We start from the raw sequence: 12,282 nt of genomic DNA on the forward strand, positions 1-12,282 counted from the left end.
GAAGCACCTGGAGAAAACCACGCGGTCACAGGGAGAACGTGCAACCTCCTTGGTTGACATGACAGCACCTGTGGTCGGGATCAAACCTGGGTCTCCGGCTCTGTGAGGCAGCAACTCGACCAACTACGCCACTGTGCCGTCCCACAATATCTATAAACTCCCTGTTCTTAGCCCAGCTAATGAAGGCTGTGACTTTCTTTACTTCCTTATCTATGCTGTCGCTTTCAGGGGCCCTTGTAGATATTTACTAAGGTCCGTCTGTTTCTTAGTACTTTCTAGACTCCTCAAATTCATTGCCTTTAACATGGCCTTATTAGTCCTCCCAAAACACATTATCTCACATGTTTTCAGTATTAAATTCCATCTACCAACTCATCAGTGTTATTCGGTAGCCTCCCTATAATGCAGCAACACCTATATTAACTGTGAATTTACTATACCTCCTACCTTCCCTTTCAAGACATTAATGTACATAACAGTAAAGATCCTTGGACTGATCCCTGTGGTACATCATTGGTCACAAGCTTCCAATCACAAAATCAGCCCTCTACTGTCACCCTCTGCCTCTTAGCACCAAAACGGTTTCAGATCCAGTTTGCCAAAATGGATCCCTTGGGCTCTTAACTTTAAGGTCTCAGCTTAAGCTTGGCAAAGGCCTTGGTGCAATCCATGTAAACCACAGAAAGCCACCATCCCCAATTGCCAGACTGAGTCACCTCAAATTAGCTAAGCAGTAGCTCTCCATATCAGAGCCGTGTAATCTGAAGCTGTGAAGGTTCTTTAACTTCCCAAAGTAACCTTGTTTAGAGATTTAGTTTAGTTTAGAACAACAGCAGGGAAACAGGTCCTTCGCCCCACTGAGTCTGGGTTACACACAGAGGGCAATTTTACCAAACCTATTAGCTTACAAACCTGTACATCTTTGGAGTGTGGGAGGAACCCAGAGCACAAAGAGAAAACCTACATACAGTGCCCTCCATAATGTTTGGGACAAAGACCTATCATTTATTTATTTGCCTCTGTACTCCACAATTTGAGATTTGTAATAGAAAAAAAAATCACATGTGGTTAAAGTGCACATTGTCAGATTTTAATAAAGGCCATTTTTATACATTTTGGTTTCACCATGTAGAAATTCCAGCTGTTTTTGTACATGGTCCCCCCCCATTTCAGGGCACCATAATGTTTGGGACACATGGCTTCACGGTGTTTGTAATTGCGCAGGTGTGTTTAATTGCCTCCTTAATGCAGGTATAAGAGAGCTCTCAGCACCTAGTCTTTCCTCCAGTCTTTCCATCACATTTGGAAACTTTTATTGCTGTTTATCAACATGAGGGCCAAAGTTGTGCCAATGAAAGTCAAATAAGCCATTATGAGACTGAGAAACAAGAATAAAACTGTTAGAGACATCAGCCAAACCTTAGGCTTACCAAAATCAACTGTTTGGAACATCATTAAGAGGAAAGAGAGCACTGGTGAGCTTACTAATTGCAAAGGGACTGGCAGGCCAAGAAAGACCTCCACAGCTGATGACAGAAGAATTCTCTCTATTATAAATAAAAATCCCCAAACACCTGTCTGACAGATCAAAACACTCTTCAGGAGTCAGGTATGGATTTGTCAATGACCACTGTCCACAGAAGACTTCATGAACAGAAATACAGAGGCTACACTGCAAGATGCAAACCACTGGTTAGCTGCAAAAATAGGATGGCCAGGTTACAGTTTGCCAAGAAGTACTTAAAAGAGCAACCACAGTTCTGGAAAAGGGTCTTGTGGACAGATGAGATGAAGATTAACTCACATCAGAGTGATGGTAAGAGCAAAGTATGGAGGAGAGAAGGAACTGCCCAAGATCCAAAGCATACCACCTCATCTGTGAAACACGGTGGTGGGGGTGTTATGGCCTGGGCATGTATGGCTGCTGAAGGTACTGGCTCACTTATCGTCATTGATGATACAACTGCTGATGGTAGCAGCATAATGAATTCTGAAATGTATAGACACATCCTATCTGCTCAAGTTCAAACAAATGCCTCAAAACTCATTGGCTGGCGGTTCATTCTACAGCAAGACAATGATCCCAAACATACTGTTAAAGCAACAAAGGAGTTTTTCAAAGCTAAAAAATTGTCATTCTTGAGTGGCCATGTCAGTCACCCGATCTGAACCCAATTGAGCATGTCTTTTATATGCTGAAGAGAAATCTGAAGGGGACTAGCCCCCAAAACATGCATTAGCTAAAGATGGCTGCAATACAGGCCTGGCAGAGCATCACCAGAGAAGACACCCAGCAACTGGTGATGTCCATGAATCGCAGATTTCAAGCAGTCATTGAATGCAAAGGATTTGCAACAAAATACTAAACATGACTACTTTCATTTACTGTGTCCCAACTTTCGTTGCTGTGTCCCAAACATTATGGTGCCCTGAAATGGGGGGACTATGTATAAACACTGCTATAATTTCTACATGGTGAAACCAAAAATGTATAAAAATGGCCTTTATTAATATTTGACAATGTGCACTTTAACCACATGTATTTTTTTCTATTACAATTCTCAAATTGTGTCGTGCAGAGGCAAATAAACAAATGATGGGTCTTTGCCCCAAACATAGGTCACAGGGTAAATGTACAAACTCCATACAGACGGCACCTAAAGTCAGGATCGAACCTGGGGCTCTGGCGCTGTAAGGCAGCGACTCTATCTGCGCCACCGTACCAACCTCTTAAATTTCCTAAATATGAAGAGAAGTGGACTAGAGATTTTCTGCACCAATTACGTTGCTGCATTATAGTTGCTCATCTCCATGGAAACCTTTCTATTGCTCCTCTGAATCAGTCACAGTTTAGAATATTTAACATACACTCTGGCACAAATTAACAAGCCTTGTTTTTTTCACCTTTCCTGCCACTGTAGCAAATCCATTAGAAAGCAAGACAAGAAAATCAGAGAGCCAATTTAACTAAGCTATGCCCTTTCTCCTTTTAACCGTCTTGGATAAGGCAAGGAATCCAGGCTCAAAACTGTTTAATTGTAAGGTGTACCAGCTGCGGACCAATGATATTCTTATTTGCTGCTACTAAACAAGCACATTTAGGCAATAACAAATAAATGCACAATAATTAATAATACAGTAAGCTAATAATTAGTAATGTTAGGTAGCTAAACTATATTAGTGCAAAACTGAAGCCCATAGTGCAACAAAACAAAGTCAATAGCAGATCATGGGTGGGACAGTGGCGCAGCGGTAGAGTTGCTGCCCAACAGCGCCAGAGACCCAGGGCCTGACTATGGAGTCCTGTCTGTACAGTCTTTGTACGTTCTCCCTGTGATTGTGTGGGTTTTCTCTGCGCGTTCCTGTTTCCTCCCACACTCCAAAGATGTACAGATTTGTAGGATAGTTGGCTTCTGTAAATTGTAAATTGGCCCTAGTGTGTTGGACAGTGTCAGTGTACAGGGTGATGTATTGTAAGAAAATAACTGCAGATGCTGGTACAAATCGAAGGTATTTATTTCACAAAATGATGGAGTAACTCAGCAGGTCAGGCAGCATCTCAGGAGAGAAGGAATGGGTGACGTTTCGGGTCGAGACCCTTCTTCAGACGTATTGTATTGTGATGTACTGTGGTTGGCGTGGACTTAGTGGGCCAAAGGGTCTGTTTCCATGCTGTTTCTCTAAAGTCTAAAATCTAAATCTTACTTACCGAGTTAATAGTTAGTTTGTGCAGCATTTAAGAGTCTGATAGTTGTTGGGGAGAAGCTGTACTTGAACCTGAAGGTCATTTTTTTTCAGGCTGCTGTACCTTTTTCCCAATGGTAGTATGAAATGAGAGCTTGGTCAGGGTTTTTGGGTATTTGATGATAGTAGCTGCCTTTTGGATTCAATGATTCCTGTAGATCTCTTTGACGGTGGGGAGGTCCACACCTGTGATGGGCCAGGCAATGTCTGCCACTCTCTGCAGCCTCCATCATTCCTGGACGTTCATGTTACTGAGCCAGGCCATGATGCAAATAGTCAATATTCTTTCTACCATATACTTGTACAGGTTTGATAAAAATGTTCAGGGACTTTGATGAGCTTCCTTTGTGATTGCTTCAGTGTTCTGGACCCAGAACAGATATTCCAAGATATGCACACCCAAGATTTTGAAGCTGTTGACTCTCCACCGTCATCCAATCAATGAAGACAGGTTCATTGATCCCCGACTTGTCCTTCCTGAAGTAAACATTCAGCTCCTTGGTCTTGTTCATGTTGGAACAAGATTGTTCATTCAGTCAGATTATCAATCTCTCTCCAGTACTCTGACATTGTTACCTATTTATTCATCCAACAATTTGGGGCAAATTTATTGATGAGGTAGAGCTGTGTCTGGCCACATAGGCATGGGTACAGAGAGAGTAGAGGTGGGGATTCAAACACACAGCCTTGAGATGCTCCTGTGTTGAATGGTCATGGTGTCTGCCCCCCGCCCAAAACGCGTTATTTCCAGAAGTAATGGGGAGAAAATCGTATGCAATTCTATTCTATGGTGGGTGCAGACATTGCAGAGACATAGAAGTTATTCTTGGATGAATGGTATTTGTGTAAGACTGCCAAGATAAACATAGGAAAAGAAAACCATCAGGGCGGCACAGTGGCGTAGTGGGCCTATTGTCGACTCCATATGTCAGACATTGTATACTCTTATGGTTGTATTCTCTCTCTCTAACTACCCCCCCACCACCCTCCCTATTAACGCTGCACCTAAATGACCTTGACAATGTATCATCTTGGCAACTCTGGCCTCACCCTATCCCCTTTGTCCTATCGAACCAACCATTCTATTTGCATTTTAAAGCCAAGATGAAAGCTAAGCATTTTCTCTCTTCCTCTATTCTTATAAAGGTTCTTCAACATGAAACATTAACTCTGTTTCTCTTTCTACAGATGCTGCTTGAAAAGTGTTTCCAACATTTTGTTTTAGATTAGCAACTTCTGCAGATTTTTTAAAATTTTAAGCCTATCCACTGTTTGTCTCGACTCTACTAGCCTATTTGTCTAATCCTAGCAATGTGTATCTATCCCAACAGCACAACTACCCAACTCCATCGGCACATACATTTAACTCTAACAATTTACATGGTTAACCCCAACAACATCGAATGGAGATGAGCAGGGATTTATTTTGTCAGATTGAGGTGAATTTGTGGAATTCATTGCCACAGACAGCTGTGGAGGCCAAGACGTGGGGCATTTTTAAAGCAGAGATTGATAGGTGCTATTCAGCACCTCATATTTCACTTGGGCAGCTTATAACCCGGCAGAATGAATATTGATTTCTCTAACTTCAAGGAACCCTGGCATCCCCTCTCTCTCCGTCCTTCCCCCACTAAGTCATTGTACAAGGTTCGAAGTCGTCTTCTTGAGTCTCATTGTCTGGAACTTGTTTTCGCCTAGCCGACAGCTAACAATAGCCTGTTTCCTTTATCATCGTTACTTTTTTACATATCTTTCATTTATTTGTTCTACATCGCTCCATATCACCATCTGTATCTCTTGTTTCCCTTTCCCCTGACTCTCTGTTTGAAGAAGGGTCTCGACTTGAAATGTCACCTATTCCTTTTCTCCAGAAATGCTGTCTGACACCCTGAGTTACTACAGCTTTTTGTGTCTATCTTCGGTTTAAACTAGCATCTGCAGTTCCTTCCTGCACAATGTATCTGTCTAACTATGTAATGTATCAACCTAATCCAACCAACACATCTGTCTAACTTAATACAACTTCAATACATCCGTGAAATCCCAGCAGTATATACACTTTGCTGAATCAATATATACCAGGCAGGCAATGTCCTCATTGCGCTTCCTCTGAATCCTTTCTGTTCTGCACCTTCAGCCCACAGGCAATATTTCATGTCTGTACCTGAAAAGTGAAAATCCAAGTCTGTAACTCCTTGGCAGCTTAAATGCACAACATTTAACCCCAAATCAATGTTAACACTTGCACTGGTGATCGGGGATTTACTGATATAAAATGTTGCAGTTTGATTCAGTGGTACAGTGGTAGAGTTGCTGCCTTACAGCGTTAGAGACCAGGGTTTGATCCTGACTACGGTGCTGTCTGCACGGAGTTTGTACTTCCTGTGACCGCGCAGATTTTCCCACTTTTCCCCAGTTTTCTCCAGTTTCCTCCCACATTCCAAGGACGTACAGGTTTGTAGGTTAATTGAGTTCGGTAAGAATTGTAAATTGTCACTAGTGTGTAAGATAGTGCTAGTGTAAGGGGTGATCGCTGGTCGCCACGGACCCGGTGGGCCGAAAGGCCTGTTTCCGCACTGTGTGTCTAAACTAACCTAAACTATCCAATGTGACAACAGAAAAAAGTCAAGAAAACAGGAAATTCCGAATGAGTAATGTGAGCTAGCTGCAATCTCATCAAGTCATACACTGAAACAGGCTTTTTGGCCCATTGAGTCCATGGCGACCATCAATCGTTTATTAGCTCAAATCCCATTTTATTCTCTCCACATTCCCTTACCCCTCCCTCCTCCCCCACCCCCCTCCCCCTCTCCCCCAGATTCAACTACTCACCTATACACCAGGGGTCAATCTGGGCCAAACCTGCACATCTCTGGGATGTGGGAGGAAACCGGAGCAACCAGAGGAAACACACAAGGTCACAGTGAGAACATGTAAACACCACACATACAGCACCCGAGATCAGCGTCGAATCCGGGTCTCTGGCGATGTGAGATAGCAGCTCTACCAGCTGTATCAACATGCCAAGTTGGTGTTGCTGTATTGTCAACTTTTCTTAATGTATTCAGCTTATGAAGGCAGACATCACAGCATGGAAATCTCTCAAGATATATCCCTCCACTTCTGTTCTAAGCTCATACATTCCACCGATGATTCATCCTTGGCTCCTTCTACATGTTTCAAGAGCAATTCAATAAAGTGTCTCTATCCTCATAACCTTCCATGATATTCTTGAACAGAAAAAGTCTTTGTTAAGACATTAAACTGGCTTTGCTGCAAATCTTCAGGGATAAAGGCTAAAGCTTTCTCGGTTCTGTTCACCACATTGGAGAGTTGTGATGTCACATTTCTGTCTGCCAGCTGTACTTTTACAGTACTATTAACTGTTTGGAGAGGTACTTCGATAGGGATGGTTTAGAGGTTTATTCCAAAGATGTGCATGTTTGTAGGTTAACTTGCTTCGGTAATTTGCCCCTAGTTTGTAAAATGCAAAACTGGGATAACAAAGATCTATTGTGAATGGCACAGTGGGCAGAAGGGCCTGTTACCACACTGTATCTCCAAACTAAACTAAACTAAACTAGAGGGGTACGGGCCAAACACAGGCAGGTGCAATTAGTGTAGGTGGGGCATCTTGGTCGGCACGGGCAAGTTGGGCCGAAGGGTCTGTTTCTGTGCTCTATGACTCTGTAAGTAAATTACAGGTGCAAATGTAGGTGGGCTGTTAAACATGCCTAATTTTTATTTATATCAAGGTAATTTTTTCAAGCATTTATTGGCATTCTTTGCTTTCAGTTAAAAAGTTAACTTTATGTGGTCCCTTTGTACTTGACCACAATTCTTAATTTCACAGTTTGATATGTTGGCCTCAATTAATTCACCAGCAGCAAATGTTCTCCCATGTTGCTGAACTGTAGAAGGAGCAGATCTGTGTTCCTGATTGCAGCTCCAAGACCTTTGGGAAACAGTGCATCGACGATGAAGTGCAGGAGTCAATGGCATCTAGTTATGGCTGGCACCGTCTCCAGTGGTGTAAATGTGACTCAGGGTGCACTCAGCCTGCAAACAGTGTTATATGCTATCTTGTGTAAAGTGTGGTTGCAGGAAGTTCACTCCACTGGGCGAAAAATTATCAAGCCTGACATTTTGATTCAGCGAATTCAAGTTCAAGTGTCACCATACCAGTATCTCTGGAGAATATTGTACGATGACGTTTTGGTTCAGGACCCTTCTTCAGACCTGCTGAAACATCACCTTTCCATCACCTTTGCCAGGGATGCTGCCTGACCTACTGAATTACTCCAGCAATTTTGTGCCTTTTTTTTGTAAACCAACAAATGTAGTTTGACTCCATGTCACCATACCATTGGATGCTAAATTTAGTTTTAGTTTAACTGTAGAGATAGGATGGAAACAGCTCTTTGGTCCACCGAGTCCATATCAACCAGCGATCCCTGTAAACTAGGGACAATTTACAGAAGCCAATAAACCTACAAACCTGTATGTCTTTGGATTGTGGGAGGAAACCGGAGCACCCGGTAAAAAACCCTATACAGTCACAGGGAGAACATACAAACTCCGTACAGACAGCACTCGTAGTCAGGATTGAACCCAGGTCTCTGGTGCTGTAAGGCAGCAACTCTACTGCTGTACCACTGTACCCTCTTGTTTTAAAGATGAATAAAAATGGCTGCAAAGTTATCGAACGGTTATAAGAATCTAACTGCTTCATTGTTGACCTTTGAAGAAGTAAGTCATATGTCCTCGGAGTAAGACTGTTAAGGGACTGTCCCACTTAGGCGACTTTTTTAGGCGACTGCCGGTGACTGTCAAAGTCGTAGTAGATCGCCAACATTTTCTTTTACCCTACGACAATGACCACGACAATGCCGAGTCAGGTCAAGATTACACCGTCTTCAGAAACATTTCAAAATTCACACGCTTATCAATGCTTCTCCGGCGTCCTAATCTTCGCTGAAATCACTGACAAGTCTGTAATTACTTGAGAGTTTTGAAATATAACATCTTGTATGGGTTACTTGAAAACCAAGCTTCACGGTAACAAGGCATAAACTGGATTGACTTCCAGTTTACTAATAGCAGTATTAAGAAATTTAATTTTAAACGTGGTTAAATAGATTTTTGTGCGGAGTGTGGGCATTCTTTGAAAATGTATGGGAGATGCATATCTGGTTTCTGGGTTGCATATCTGGGTTGGGAGCCTACTTTAAATGTAATCGCTGATGGCCATAAACATCGAGAAAATTCCCACGCTTACCTGACCGTCAAACTCGCCTCCAATCTACCTGTCAAATGTCCTGATGGTAAATAAATTGGTTCAACACAAGTATTTTATGGTATCTTCAAATGACTTTACTTAATTTAATATTACGTGCTTCTAAATGCATCTAAGACATCCTAGAAAACCTGGGGACAGCATGCGACAGCGCCCACAATAAGCAACGATACCTAACGACAAGCCAGCTGTTGCCGAGAAATTTCAAACCGGTTGATTTCTCAGCGACGCGCCGAGATCCACTACGATTCTTTGCAGACTCCTCACGATCATGCCCGCGACACCCCGGCGAACTGTCGGCGACAGCCCAGTCGCCTTAAAATCGCCTAAGTGGGACAGGCCCTTTATGTGCCTCCAGTCCACGTTTTTGCCTTTTGGGACTTATTAAGCAACTTAGTAATCGAACGAGTACAGAGCTACCAGCAATGATCACGTGTCTCACAAATGAATTGTTACCAGCTCTATGTCCTGCCATGAAGAGACAGCTCAGATCAGCTTGAGTGGTGCTGAATGAAGTGGGTGGCAACTTAAAGCCTGCAGCTATGATTATTAACAACCTTCATTAGCTCATTAGTACAAAGAGCTTTGAAAAGAATTGGGGGATGTTACCCCATAGCCAAAAGAGAATAATATTAAACTGTCACTCATTCTTGAGTATTTTCTTCAGTGTATCATAAAGAAAACGGTGGTTGATCCATTATATGCACTGGAAATAGTTGGAGTGGTTCTCTGTTACTCTGATGGGAGAGAACTTCCTGACATATTGTAAATGAATAGTGAGTTCATGAGTGGTGGGTTGTGTCTATCTCTTCTGTTTCAATGCTGTACAAAATGCAGATCATTTTTAAGGGAGTGTTTAAATATGTGAAGATTTCATTTTGTGTGGAAGATACAGCATACAGCACAAAGTGTGGGCAGCACAGTGACGCAGCGGTAGAATTGCTGCCTCACAGCGGCAGGGATCCAGGTTCAATCCTGACTACAAGTGACGGAGTTTGTACGTTCTCCCTGTGACCGCATGGTTTTTTCCAGGTTATCCGGTTTCCTCCCACACTCCAAAGACGTACAGGTTTGTAGGTTAATTGGCTTCTATATATTGTAAATTGTCCATATTGTGTAGGATAGTGCCAGTGTACAGGGTGATCGTGGACTCGGTGGGTTGAAGGGCATGTTTCCACGCTGTATCTCTGAAGTCGAAAGAGTGTAATGTTACTGGAAATCATTATGGCAATAAGCTGTGTTCAATGATTTGTTCCATCCATTGATCAAAACTATTGGGAGATGAAGGTTGTTTGTTAAAGTACTTCCACGTCATATTATTTGTGGGTTCTTTGTAAATCTAAGCATTTACGTCAGCATTATTTTGATCTTCGTAACTAATTTGGAAAAACATAATGCAACTTTGGCAATCATATTCATTACTTTAAACCCCTTGGTAATTCTAGTGACTTTACACATAGAGAACACTCTGATATCACAAATTGAATTCCATTGCTGCAAGATCAAAGCAAAAGTTTATAAACTACATTTGAATTAGAAAATAAATCAATTTCAAATTTTCAATGGGGACACCTTGAAAAATATTTTAAAACCCTCAAGATCAACAATATAAAGTGGTTTTTTTTGCATGTGATTCCAGTTATAGGCATTAGTAAATGTTGTTATCTCAGTTGTTCCAAGAGAGATTACGTAACTAGTGGAAGTATTTTTCTGTTGTTTCCAACTGATGCATGTGTTAGGGAAAAAATAATAATTTTGTACTCCAATCAAATGCAAACTACTGCGTGCAATGCACCACAAAAAGGAATAAACAATAATGCTGGAACAACTCAGCAAGTCACGCAGTATCTGTGGATAGAAATGTGACAATGTTTTGGTTCTGGGACCCTTCTTTAGAAGTAGGGGGTGAGTGGAGAGGGTTGGTTGTCAGTTCTCGAAGCTGAACTAGAGAGAGATGAGTGAAGTTTAGTTTAGTTTAGAAATACATTGATATTGTGATTGAGGCCCACTGAGACCACACCAACCATTGATCACCCGTTCACACTCGTTCTATATTATCCTACATTCACTTCCACCCTATCGGGCAATTTAAAGAGGCTAATTAACCTACAAACCTGAACATCTTTGGGACGCGAAGAACACTATGTGGTCATAGGGAGAACATGCAAACACCTCACAGACAGCGCCCAAGGTCAGGATCGAACCCAGGTTTTTGGTGCTGTGAGGCTGTACTGTAAGAAGTTGTGCCACTGCCGCCCTAAGATACGGCGGCACATTGGCTATATCAACATGGTTTCAGACAGATCAGGTCATAAGGAACATGAGTACTAACAGTTACCATGTCTATAGATTTGGAGGGATATGGACCAAACGCGGGCAGATGGGACTACTGTAGCTGGGACATGTTGGCCTGTGTGGGCAAGTTTGGTCGAAGGGCCTGTTTCCACACTGTATCACTCTATGACTCTATCTTAAAGAAATGCAGTGAGAAAGTGTCATCGGTAAGATAATGATAAATGATGAGTGACCATTCACCTTAAGTTGGAAAAACCGTTATATATTCTGGAAGATTGCAAAATTCATAGATGAAGGATTAAGCGTTGTTCATCCTGGTTGCATTGGCAATCGAGGAAGCCAGGTCAGAATAGGCAAAAAGTACACAAAATGTTGGAGTTACTCAGCGGGTCAGGCAGCATCTCTGGATAGGTCGGGAACCTTCTTTAGACTCAAAATGTCACTTATCCATGTTCACCAGAGATGCTGCCTGACCGCTTAGTTATTCGAGCACTTTGTTACCATTTTTGTAAACCCATCATCTGCAGTTCCTTATTTCTACATCAGCTCAAAAAAGGAGTGGTAATCTGCCACTTCAAATTACCTCATTCGTCTACTTTTCAATCCCTTCCACTCACTCCCCCATCCTGGCCTGATGCATAAAGGGGGGCATGGTGGCGCAGCGGTAGAGCTGCTGACTTACACCAGAGACCCAGGTTCGATCTTCATTACGGGTGGTGTTAGGATGGAGTTTGTACGTTATCACCGTGACCTGCGTGGGTTTTCTCCAGTTTTCTCTCACACTCCAAAGATGTACAGGTCTGTAGGTTAATTGGCTTGGTATAATTGTAAATTATGTGCTAGCGTGCCGGCATCGCTGGTCGGCGTGGATTCGATGAGCCGAAGGACCTGTTTCCGTGCTGCGTCTCTAAACTAAAACTAAACTAAAATTAATGGTTTTCTCTATC

General features: G+C 42.4%; 1 protein-coding gene across 1 annotated transcript in view; it reads left to right on the top strand.

Moving 5' to 3' along the window:
- arhgef10 (Rho guanine nucleotide exchange factor (GEF) 10) overlaps window positions 1-12,282 on the top strand; it is a 242,475-nt gene that overhangs the window by 207,572 nt on the left and 22,621 nt on the right. The window lies entirely within an intron of this gene.

Source organism: Rhinoraja longicauda, chromosome 5 (assembly GCF_053455715.1).
Source record: "Rhinoraja longicauda isolate Sanriku21f chromosome 5, sRhiLon1.1, whole genome shotgun sequence".
In the NCBI taxonomy this organism is placed as follows: Eukaryota; Metazoa; Chordata; class Chondrichthyes; order Rajiformes; family Arhynchobatidae; genus Rhinoraja; species Rhinoraja longicauda.